The sequence below is a fragment of the Borostomias antarcticus genome, assembly GCF_949987555.1.
Source record: "Borostomias antarcticus genome assembly, chromosome: 2".
NCBI lineage: Eukaryota > Metazoa > Chordata > Actinopteri > Stomiiformes > Stomiidae > Borostomias > Borostomias antarcticus.
Window position 1 is genome coordinate 3,397,855 of NC_140235.1, and position 13,466 is coordinate 3,411,320.

The window sequence follows — 13,466 nt, forward strand, 5'->3', positions numbered from 1 at the left end:
TTCTAGCAATGAAAATACAATGAAAGTGCAATGGGGGTCCCTTTGCACAACAATGCTTATATAAACATCAAAATGTAATCTGACAGTGTTGTGCCCAATTAGTAAGTTGTAGAGCATGCCATCAGCTACCCATACAAGCATTATGAACCCCATTTAGCCACGGGGGGCGCTACAGCAATCAATTGCGTTTAAGCCACTTTTAAGAATTTTGGTTCGTTATAGCGCCACCCTTTGGCCTAACTGCTTCATATTTCTTCAGTTACCTCAAGATATGCTCTGGTACTACTATATCTGTTTTGAAAAATACCATCCAAGCGGTTAGGCCTGAACAGGAAATGAGCTCTCTAGCGCCCCCATACAGTTTATTCTGGCCAGTAACGGACGCTTTGCCTCGGGCTGACATTATTGATATGAACACAAGGTTTTGTGGTGTTCCATGCATTCCTTCAGAAGTGATATGCCTTTTTGTGAAAAGCCACACCCTCTGCAATATTCAATTGCTCACAGTGGCTATTTTCATTATGTTTTCAAAATTATGCCGAGATGGAACTTTAGATATTCATTGCTAGATTATATATACTGTGCTTCATGTAGATTGACAAAACTTCCTAGGAGGAGATAGATTTCAAGTGTTTTTCAAAAAATGCAAAATTGTTGCAAATTAACATAATATGAAGTTATGGCTCCTTGAGGCAAATTTGTTCAAACTGATGAGACATATATGCCTCCAAAGCTTCATGACTCTAGCTCCAATGGAGCATGACATATGACCATTCAATGTTTGCATTTTAGCCCCTTTTATGTATTTTGTCTTGTTATAGCGCCACCCTGTGGCCAATCAGGCTCTTCTTTCTCCAGTGACCATTAGACATACCCTGGTACCAATGTACCGTGGTTCGGAAAGCTCTGCATGGCGGTTAGGCCTAAAATGAAAATTAGCTCTCTAGCGCCCCCATTTGGTTTGATTGGGCCAATAATCCAGTGGCTGCCTCAAGTTATATCTCCACAGATGTCTACTAAGTGGCGTGGTGTTCTGCACAACCCTTAAGAAAGTATACCACTTTATGTGAAAAGCCACGCCCCATGCCATTTTCATTGGCTCATAGTTGCAGTTAAATTTAACTTTTTAAACTTTTGCCGAGATGCAGTTTTAGATATCGTTCCCTAGATTGTGTATACCGGATTTCATGCAGATTGCTCAAAGTCTCTAGGAGGAGATAGATTTTAAGCGTTTTTCAAAATATTCAAGATGGCGGAAAATCTATATAACCGGAAGTTATGGGTCCTTGAGGCAAATTTGTTCATCATGAGGAGAGACATATGTGTGCAAAGTGTCATGTCTGTAGGTCAAACGGGGCCTGAGATATGCCTGTTCAAAGTTCGCAACTTCAGTCGGCTGCTATAGCGCCCCCTTTTGGCCAATCAATTTGAGACTTGCTCCATGGCTTCGGGCCATAAGCCTCTACCATCTTGCAAAGTGTCGTAAAAAGTTACCAATCGACTATAGGGCCTGGCATAGGCTCCCATGGCGGAAAAAGAATAATAATAATAATAATAATAACACTACCAATTACAATAGGGTCTTCGCCCCTACGGGGCTTGGCCCCTAAATAGCTGCAAGCAGCAATAACGGGGCCAAGCGCAACGAACGCATCAAAGCCAACGAGGAAAACACGCCATAGCTACATTGGAGCTATGCATGTGAGCATCTATGTCGCCTGACCAGGTGAATCAGGTCAAATTCATGCAACAGTATCATCATCACCATGATCATCATCATCATTATACAACTATGTCAAATGTTACACTAAATGCCTCTCTCACACAGACTCCCACAAAGTCACAGTTCATTTATAATGGCTCTACACCAGGGGTGTCAAACTCATTTTGCTTCAGGGGCCACATAGAGCCCAATCTGATCTCAAGTGGGCCGGGCCAGTAAAATAATAGCAAAATAACCTAGAAATAACGTCAACTCCAAATCTTTACCTTTGTTTTTCAATATTTCAATATTATGCCTTAATTTATCATTTAGCCTATATATGTGCATTATAACTCACAGATCACAGTGGATCTACAAAGGCACAAAACATTTATTCACAGATAGGCCTATGGAACTGAAAAAATGGCATTTCACTTTGATTAAAACAACTCACCACACTATGCACAAACTAAAGTGGGAGCTATGAAGAACGTTATCACCCTGCCTTGTAAATGTATTAAATTTGTACATTTCAAAAACCCATAAAAGTGATAGCAGTGCATGAGCAATAGAGTTACACCAGACCAAACTATTTTGTGCTGAAGCTGCTGACTGATATTATACTGCACAATGTTCATGGTCTTTAAATATTACATTACCACAGTAAATGTTATTTTTAACAGAACTGTATTCTTCAGAGTGCTCTCATCAATTGCAACCGAAAATGCAACAAATGACTTGACTTTGTGATTCATTTGGCTGTCCAAGTCTGCCGAGAGATCTGAAATTCTATCTGCGACAGTGTTCCTCGTTAGGCTAATGTTGGCAAAGGCCTGTCGCTTTTCAGGGCACACGGTTTCTGCAGCCTTCAGTATGTTTTCACTACTCGCCCTCAGAAAATGGCTTGGATCCTAACATTAACTCGTTAGCAATAAGGTAGCTAGCTTTCACCGCTGCATCACTGACCTCTCGGCTACGGGTAAAAACAGACTGCTGTTTCTTCAGACCCACTAACAATTCATTTATCTTCTCTATTCTCAGTTGTCCTCGCAAATGGTTGTATTTTTCACCATGATGAGTCTCATAGTGGCGTCGAATATTATATTCCTTGAGCACTGAAACTTGCTGATTACACACCAAGCACACAGGTTTCCCTTTCACTTCTGTGAATAAATAAGAATCAGTCCATTTTTCTTGGAAAACTCTGCACTCTGTGTCAACTTTTCTCCGTTTTGACAGACATTTTGGTAATGACGGTGCAACCGTGGGTAATTTTGACAACAAGAGCTTAATAACGATAAGGCAAGATTGCCAGATGATTCTGGGCGCGTTGCTGTCACGTGCTGTTTATTTCCGGATCTCTCGTTATGTCAGTGCGACCTCTGCTGGACAAATTTGGAATATCTGTTCCTTTTTATTAATTTTGGACGTCGTCTCGTGGGCCGGTTTGAACCATCTGGCGGGCCGGTTTTGGCCCGCGGGCCGTATGTTTGACACCCCTGCTCTACACAATATCCAGAGTCTTAAAGCACACTTTAAAGATGTACACACACATCAATTCTTTATGAACGCTGATAGCATTTGTGTAACAGAAACATGGCTGGCATCTGCCATAGCCACATTTGAGCTATGCATGTGACTGTCTTTGTCACCTGACAAGGTACATCAGGTTAAATTCATGCAACAGCATCATCATACAACCACATTCACAGTTTATTAATCTGATGATGTCAAGTGAGTGTCAGGTCCTTTTAAGCATCTCAACACATTTCTTCTATTTTGGGACATATTTTTAGGACCTATTTCTCTGCATGTCGACATCCCACATGGCCATTCTCCAGGCCTTCCATCTGCCTGGGAGACCCACCTTCACCATCAGGTCTCACTGCAGGGATAGCTTGACAATTCAGCAATCTGTGAACAACACTCACAATTCTTGTTTCTCTCTTAACCTCACAGTTTTCAGAAGAATGCCCCTCTCCTACCCATACATTTGGTGTAAGTAGGCTATGTAATTGAAGGTCTACATTTCCATCCAATTGACCTGAATGACTACTGTCAAACTAAAGTGGAGTCCATATGCATTCAATTGGAGTGATCTTGATTATTTCAGTTAAACAAGCACATTCTTCATATAAGAAGAGACGACACATTGGTTTAATTCTAGCAATGAAAATACAATGAAAGTGCAAGGGGTCCCCTTTGCACAACAATGCTTATATAAATATCAAAATGTAATCTGACAGTGTTGTGCCCAATTAGTAAGTTGTAGAGCATGCCATCAGCTACGCATACAAGCATTATGAACCCCATTTAGCCACGGGGGGCGCTACAGCAATCAATTGCATTTAAGCCACTTTTAAGAATTTTGGCTTGTTATAGCGCCACCCTTTGGCCTAACTGCTTCATATTTCTTCAGTTACCTCAAGATATGCTCTGGTACTACTATATCTGTTTTTGGAAATACCATCCAAGCGGTTAGGCCTGAACAGGAAATTAGCTCTCTAGCGCCCCCATTTGAGTTGATCGGGCCAATAATGCATGGATAGCCCCAGGGTATATGTGAGGACGTGCTTGCAATAATTTGTGGTGTTCTGTACAACCCTTCAGAAATTATACCACTTTATGTAAAAAGCCACGCCCTCTGCAAACTTCATTGGCTCATCATTTCTTTTTTTTGCAACTTTTCCAAAATGTCTCGAGATGGAACTTTAGATATTGCTCCTGACATTGTGTGTACCAAGCGGCATGTGAATCGGTCAAACTTTCTAGGAGGAGATAGATTTTAAGCATTTTTCAAAATTTGCAAAATAGCGGATAATTTCCATAACCGGATGTTATAGGTTCTTGAGGCAAATTTGTTCATCGTGAGGACACACATATGTCGGCAAAGTCGCATGACTCTATGTCAAACGGGGCATGAGATATGCCTGTCATATGTCTTTGAGAGAGTGATGGCTGGCTTTTCACTAAAATGCTTATATCAACATCAAATTTACATCTGGTAATTAAGAGTCCAATGAGTAAGTTGTAGAACATGAGATGATCTACCCATACAACCATTACAAAACCCATTTGTCCACAGGGGGCACCACAGCAATCGATTCCGTTTTAGCCACTTTTAAGCATTTTGGCTTGTTATAGCGCCACCCTGTGGCCAATCTGCTTCCTATTTCACAAGATACCTCAACATATGCTCTGGTACAAGTGTAAAAAGTTTCAGAAAAATCGGCCTCGCGGTTAGGCCTAAACGGGAAATGAGCTCTCTAGCGCCCCCATTGGGTTTGATCGAGCCCATAATGCAGGGCTAGCTTCAGTTTATATGTGCGGACATCCTTGAAAATATGTGTGGTGTTCTGTACAACCCTTCAGAAAATATACTCCTTTATGTGAAAAGCCATGCAAAGCCACGCCCTCTGCAATCTTCATTGGCTCATAGTTTCTGTTTCATTCAACTTTTCCAAAATGTGCCAAGATGGAACTTTAGATATTGCTCCCTAGATTCTGTCTACCGAGCGTGATGTGAATCGGTGAAACTTTCTAGGAGGAGATAGATTTTAAGCGTTTTTCAAAAAATTCAAGATGGCGGAAAATCTATATAACCGGAAGTTATGGGTCCTTGAGGCAAATTTGTTCATCATGAGGAGAGACATATGTGTGCAAAGTGTCATGTCTGTAGGTCAAACGGGGCCTGAGATATGCCTGTTCAAAGTTCGCAAGTTCAGTCGGCTGCTATAGCGCCCCCTATTGGCTAATCGATCTGGGTCGTGCTCCATGGACTCAGCACATCATCCTCTACCATCATGCAAATTTTGGTAAAAAGTTACCACTCCGTTCTATAGGCTGCCATTGACTCCCATGGCGGAAGAATAATAATAATAATAATAATACCATCAATAACAATAGGGGCTTCGCACTTTGTGCTTGGCCCCTAATAATAATACCATCAATAACAATAGGGGCTTCGCACTTTGTGCTTGGCCCCTAATAATAATAATAATAATAATATAGGCAAATACAATAGGGTTCCGGCAGCTACGCTGCCTGGCCCCTAATAATAATAATAATAAACAACCTTATTTTGTATAGCATCTTTCATACAAATAAATGCAGTTCAATGTGCTTTACAATGAAGAATGTGCATGCATGGGCGCAGCCGAGTCGACCAGCACAACCCGTGGTATATTGGCCATAACCACAACCCTCAAGTGAGTTATTGCTTTTATAAAACGGTTACATCATCGGGAAACATTTATGGGATAAATACTTACTATTTCAGTGTCTTAATATCGATTTTAGTGAACTCCGCCAAGAAAGGTAGTTCTTAAAACTATCATGTTGCTATGGAGTTTTAAAACGACGAACAATAAGCCTTAGCAGCCAAAACTAATACTCCTGACCAACCTAGCTAGCCATGAACAAAGCGTAGCCTACATTTTCTGTGCAACTGCGAGTTACAAAATGTGGTGATGATGAACCAGAGTGGAAGGCTACAGGACAGATGGAACAACTCAAAATTGACATTGAATGTGTTACTCTGTGCGCATCACCAGCATGCTCTGAGTCTCGGAGCGCGTCACCAGCGCTCTCCGTGCGCTCCGACCTGCCGTCTACCTCAGCGCGCTCCACTAGGGCGTTGGCTAGGCAACGGCACACCTGGGCTCAATCCCTAATCAGCACACCTGACACTGACGAGCAGCAACCCCTACAAAAGCCTCGTTGACCGGCCTGCCGGTGCAAGAACGTAGCCAGCTACCCGGTCTGTAACGTCTTCAGCCTTTTTCTTGCCTGATCGTTTTCCCAGCGTGTTTTGTGTCTCCTCTCGTGTCTCCCCGGGAATCCCAGCTCCTCCGGTGCCTACCTGGAACCCCTGCCCCTCCCGTTGTCTCCCTGGAAAACCCCTCGGACCGAATCGCCTGGACCCGACCCTCGCCCTGCTCACGGACAACCCCTTTGGATGACGGATGTTGTTGACGCCTGAGCACGCACATGTTCCAACACCCCACCGTTCATATACATACTGCACCACGCCTAGTTACTCGCATCTACACAGCCTAACACTGCACCCACACATAGATATCTACACACGCCACAAACATTTCACCAAGCGCACCACACACCTTCCCGGATAGCCCCTCCCCTTTCGTCAATAAACACGCCTGTGGGTTACTCGGTTCCCCTGTCTCTGCGTTCGCCTCCTTGGGTCACTCTGGTCTACCGTTAACAGAATGTTTCCATTTTTCTTGAGGACAAAGCGTAATATAACCAACAGGCAGTAATAATTGACACATTAATATTTCACATAGAACAGTAAAAAGGCTTTGCCCGTGGTGTATCGTGGCATATACAACAGCTCTTAACCAATCAGATTGGGAGGTCAACTACCCGTTGTATAAAATCATTTATACTCTGTAGTGTTATACTCTGCTCGATACCCCACAACAAAAATCAATTATTTAGACTTTCTTGCTCATTTATCAGTTCCAAGCCCCCGTTATGAAACTGCTGCAGACAGCCGGTTTGCTTGGCTGAGGCCGAAGCTGAATTGATGCAGATCTGCTGCAGTGGAAGACAGCAGCCTCACCCTCTCCCATCCAGTCTCTCTTTGTCACACACAAGAACATCAGACACTTCCGTAATCCAGAGGCCACATCTATTTGTCTTCAAATATCGGGAGATTGATGTGTTCCTAGTTGCTGTTCAATTGGATTCCTCGGGATATAAAAAGCAGGCTTGGCAGCGATGCAGCTTCAAATACAACCCTAATTGTTTACCTCGACCTCCCCTCTCTCTCCATCTCTGTGCTGTACACCGGTTTCACCCCTGATGGGTGTTCAGCACAGCGCCGAATCAGTAAGACCAAATCGGATGTCTGTCAATTACACCTTTAAAGATATTGGAAGGCGATGGATTGGATGTCTTGCAAAATTAGAGTGAGCAATGATCCAGACTGACTAGACTGGTTGTGGAATTTGAAGGGGGCGGGGGTTGGCAACACTATTAGACCACAGGGGAAATCCCTATCACCTCTCTTTAAATGGTCACACCACCGCCATACATTTGACAGAGCGCTCGCAATATACAGTAGGCCTCTCCTCCCAGCCTGCTCCATTTGAACACACTGGCCCTCATTGGGGGCCAGGCAGCGCAGCTGCTGCTAACCGTATGGTCAAAAGTTGTGAAAATTGGCACACTCATTCATGACAGTCCCCTGAGTCTCCTCACCAAGACTCATGTCCACACCTCGCCCTGTCTAGCGCCACCAATGTGTCAAAGTTGGAGGTGCATTTATGCATGCAGCTTTTCTTCAGCAAGTCCAATTTTCAAACTTCAGGTGTCCTTCAATTCCTTGGCTCAAGCCGGATTCAACCAGGCCCTCAGGATTCGAAATCTAAAGTGAAACCCTATAGAACCGCGCCATCTTTGGAAAAAAACACGTCATTGATATCTTTGACATGCGCAGCCAAAGATATCAATGACGCGTTCTTGTAGTCCTACTTAAACTATCCAACCTTACAAGTCTTAAAATGAAAGTGAGATTAATCTTATACCAATCAATCAATCAACCGATCAATCAATCAATCAATCAATCAGTCAATCAATCAACCAATCAATGAACTGGTAACATAATTACTAGCAATCAAAATTAACAAATGAAAAGCAATGGGTAGGCTTATTTAAAAGCTTTGACAGTCACCATATCGGTAGCTGAGTTCCCGCCCCTCCGGAAGATCCAATCTAGTATCAGCCGAGGGACCAGTGGCTGTATTTAGTGTCTGGCGGCCACCAGAAACTCGATAGAAACATTGAGCGAAGCACTTGTGAGCAATAATTACAGCATAATGATCCGTGAAAAGAGAGAGTATGGTTAGGGAGAAGAGGAGGCAGCCCGGTGATCCTCTAGACTTCAAAGGGATTATTAGAGAGGTGGTTTTCCAGACAGCAGAGCTGTCACATTATTACCACCACAGCAAACAGCTCAGGCCCGAAGCCAGGGGGGGATCGGGTGGATCGAACGAACCCCCCTCACGACCAAAGGTCCAGAATTTAAGACCAAAGGTCCAGAATTTAAGACCAAAGGTCCAGAATTTAAGACAAAAGGTCTGCACCCCCCCCCCCCCCCCAGAATGGGCAACACAGTAGCACGGCATGAACCTATAATATAGTAATTTATCTGAATACTTAAATTCAAACTGCAATGTTAAGCAACTACAGTAATTGACCATCTCTTTTTCGCACTGGTTGCTGGTGAGTCGCGAGCAACTGTTTCAGCATCTCGTTTGTGCTGGTTGCAGCAAAGTAGGCCTAGGCATACACAATATGTTTGTAGTAATATTAAAGTAGGCCTAGGCAGCAATGTAGGCCTAGGCATACACAATATGTTTGTAATAATATTAAAGTAGGCCTAGGCCTACTTTGCTATGTTGCAGCAGTGGGGAGTTGTTCCACTACAAAGTTCAAATAGCCTAATTTTTTTATTACAATTTGCATTAGGCTATTAACAGTGCAGCTTGGCCTGAGCTATCCAGTAAGCCACAGAATGTGCAGATTAAAAATGTTATTTGACATTAATGAAATTAGCCCTAATAACAATAGAGGCCTGGGTCTACTGATCCTGCATGCATTGTACTTCTGTCAACTGGGCTTAATCTGTTCATGACACGTTGTAGGCTTAGGCACTCTATCCACGTCAACACGAGGGTCAGACGTGGACACAGGGATCAGGCTAACCTATGAAGTTGGACCCAGGAGTGGAGAAACTCAGACGGTGCTGTATGGCTCGCGGAGGCGAACTGCTCAATGCTCGCTGCCCGCATGCCTCCACATTAACAACGGCCATATTGTATGTTTAAGCAACAGCTATATTGTACGTTTGAGCAAGGCTTTGAACCACCCGGCTGCGCAGAAGTTTTGCATACGGTTGCATATGGTTGGACTTTGCTAGATTTACCGCAAGGTCGGGAATTGTAAGCATTTCCCGTTTAATGTGCACAATCCCCGACCTTGCGGGAGATGCGAGAAATACTAACCAATTTCTCACATCTCCCGCGAGGTCGGGGAATGTGCACATTAACCGGGAAAAGCTCACATTCCCCGTTTTCTCACATTCACCGTAACATATATATTGCATTGCTAGAGAATACTGTTGGTATATGCGCTCAGTACAGAAAATTGACTGATAAAGTGCACAGAGATATAATTAACAGTATGAAAAGCCTTACATTTACAGTACCGACTCAGAGCCAGACTGAAATCTTTACAGCATTCATCTCGCACAAACAGCACAGAGGAAAGAAGCCAAAATGAAACCATGTCATTAGTCGTGAAGGCCCCGTACAGGAGCACAGACTGTGGAGGTTCAGCTGAAGGTTAACATATTTTGTACAGACAGCATACCCAAGGCTGATGGGAAAGGGAGAACAACAAAAGAGCCATTGATTTAAACGAGCAACTCGTTAGTCACCCTGACATAAGTGGCATTAATTACCCTTGATGACACTGAGCATGTTATCACCCAGATCATCCTTTCAATAGGAGAGCTGATGAGGGGTGAGCACGGATCAACAAAGTAATCCCTCTGGAAGATGGAGTGCTCAGAAGGTGAGTGCAACAGGACCCCTTGCTTGTCTAAATAGGCCTACTCAATAACCCATGAATGTTGCCAACCGCAGTATTGTAAAGTTCATTGGAACAGAATGCTCTTCATCACAGGATGATGACGATGAAGTCACATTGTCTGCAGCTGAGGGGGATGGTGATGATGATGAACTCAGGTCTGCTGGCACAGAGAGGGTTTCATCACAGCTGCATGGTAATGCACTGATGGTTCTCTCCCCATTTACATTGCTTTACATTCTTGTGTGGGAAAAAAAGTTTGAAATGTACACTGAAGTGATGAGAAAAAATAATAAATGGAAAAATAACTTACATTCTTGTTTTGTTTTTTTAACAGAGCATTGCTGGGCATCGGCAGGAGGAGGGTCCATCAGCACATTGCCAGCAGGAGTGTCCATCAACTCCCACAGCACAGCTTTACACCGTGAGTGTCAATAAATTACCCGTTAATTCTGCGCGTTTAAATGGCAGGTTGTAGAATGTAAAGTCATCCTTATACTGTCCCAGGAACCAGTGAAGGGGTTGTACCGGAGACAGGCTATCAAACAGCTGGTTAAAATGGACAAAGACATGGCAAAAACAGAAATGGTGCACTTGGTGCGCAAGATCAGAAAGGCTGATCTAGAATTCAGAACACTCGAACACCAGTTAGTTGGGTGCTGTTTACAGGAGAATTGGAATTATGTTAATTGTTGGAACAATCAAAGTAATTGTTGCTTTTGTACTTGTAGAACACAAAGAAGATGAAATGAGATGAATAAATCAAAGAGATTAAATTAATTGCAAATGTCTTATTTATTTATTTTTGACTGTGGGGGGGTGGTGCTTTATCTCGGCTTCGCCTCTGGACACAATTGATAATCCTACAAAGAGCAACAAGACACGTGTTAGTCATCGTATCGTATCAAGTGGGTAAAATCATCATATCCAACCCGCGCCCCATATGCTAGGTGGTACCTTAATCAGAAAAGTGAGTCTGGCGAATGTTGTCTCGGACAGCTCTTCCATCCTGGACGTCTACGGGGTGGATGGGAGGGTCGCTGGGTGCCCGGCTCAGGTTCAGGGGTCACCAGAGAGGGCTGGCATGGGTATACAGTATAGTGGATACATTTCTTGAGTGTGTTAAAGGAGGGAAATTATATTTGTACAAAGCTTTACTTGCTACTGTACGTGCAAGCCTGTTGCTGAGGGTTCACTCACGATACAGAACTGTTCCGTGTTCAGAGGCTACTGTAGGATCATTTATTTGCAAATGCAAACGTGTGTGTGTTTCTATCAGTGTGGCTCTGTGGCGGGTATTATAATTGTCTTTTAAACTAGATACTATATCCATCTCAAGTCTCTTGGGGCCATGGCATCAAAAATGCATTTTCATGTATTCCATTACACATGCACTTCACCCCATTGCTGAGGGTTGGCTTATTATATATTTTTTTTATACGTGCACCTCAACCCATTCTAAGGGTTAGCTTAATCGTTTTAGACAACCTGTCTTCTGCAGAATGTGGATGTGCCCCTAACGTGCAGTAGTTTACCAAAAGTAGGATATGAATAATTCCTGTCCATTCAACGGCATCAGAAAGGAAAAGGCAATGTTCCTTTGAAAAATCCATTAGAAAACCTTGCTTTATCAATAGTAGTATGTCTCGACAACACAGGCTGACATTGTATAAATAGATACATTAGATACATATAAATAGGTAGAACTTATACAACCTTTATGATGCTCATGTTATGATTCGACTGAAGACCACTGAACACATTCAATTTCTCCCACACCCTGTGTACAGTATGAATTGAGAAATGATGGTCCAATCTACTGTAGTGTGTCATATATGGTATCATATATAATTAATTTTATATTCCACTATTCAACGACCTGGCAAATTTTTGGCAGGGAATGAAATTGTTTTGACATACAGTAAACAGCTGATGAAATGTATGGAAAGCTGTTGATTATCTCGTAAAAATGTTAATCGTTTACCAGCAAACATGCAAATGGGAAAACAGATGAATGTGTAAAATCATGAATAAATCATGTTTGGGGAGATCTCTATTGAAAATAACTAGAGCCATTACTGTTGATTGATTTTACAATTAAAATGCAAATTTCATTATATAACAGCAATGCAATACAGACTTCTTTAGTTTCTACTCATAATTATGATCGAGAGAGTTTAGAAAATCATTCTTTATCAAGCCCACTGTCTTTCTCTATGACCTATCACTATCACAAGTACATGAAAATAATGAACAACTGGTAGCGAAACAACAAGTAATAATCAACAATGTTGCTCTTGAGAAGAGAATGGGAGTAAACCTACTGTAGTGGCCTGTTCTGTGCAAAAGATGTTGACTAAAATTGTCTGTAGCCTATGTCGCAAAAGTCAAGTGGGGACATACATAATATATGTACTCCTCTTCAGGTGGCAGATGCCCTCTCCCTAGACTTGATAACCCCGCATTACACACACACACACACACACACACACACACACACACACACACACACACACACACACACACACACACACACACACACACACACACACACACACCTCGGTGTAGAGGGAGGTCTTGCCAGCTTCTAATTGCATGAGGACAACGTTCCTGGAGAGAGAGGAGCTAGTCGGTTAAATGGCAGTGCCCCCAGCTGGTCGCCGTTGGGCAAATGTTGATGCAGTGATGTGTTAACGAGACGTTAACGGTCTCCTTTCCCACGCTGAGGCCATAAGAGGGGACATCTATCCTGCCCACGGGCCCCAGGATACTTCAGATCACTGTCACATTTCTGTATCTGGAGTGACATATATTCGTTCCACAGGTACAAGCCAGCTGGCAGGTTTAGCATGTGTGTGTGTGTGTGTGTGTGTGTGTGTGTGTGTGTGTGTGTGTGTGTGGAGGTCTGGTGTACGTTTTATTCAGTCCAAAGAGAACGCAAAAAGCATACCAAACCAAACATGAGTTCCTCTTATGAGGAGATCTGAATAATGATGACCTCACGCTCAGTGGCGTCTGGTGGGTCTTGGCGCCAGGTATGCCAGAGCCAGTGAAGCATGCACGCTGCTTCCAATGCGCGCTAAATTTTTGGGGGGCATTCCCTGACAGGAGGTTTCTAGGCACCAGAAGGGCCCTTGAGCAGTTACAC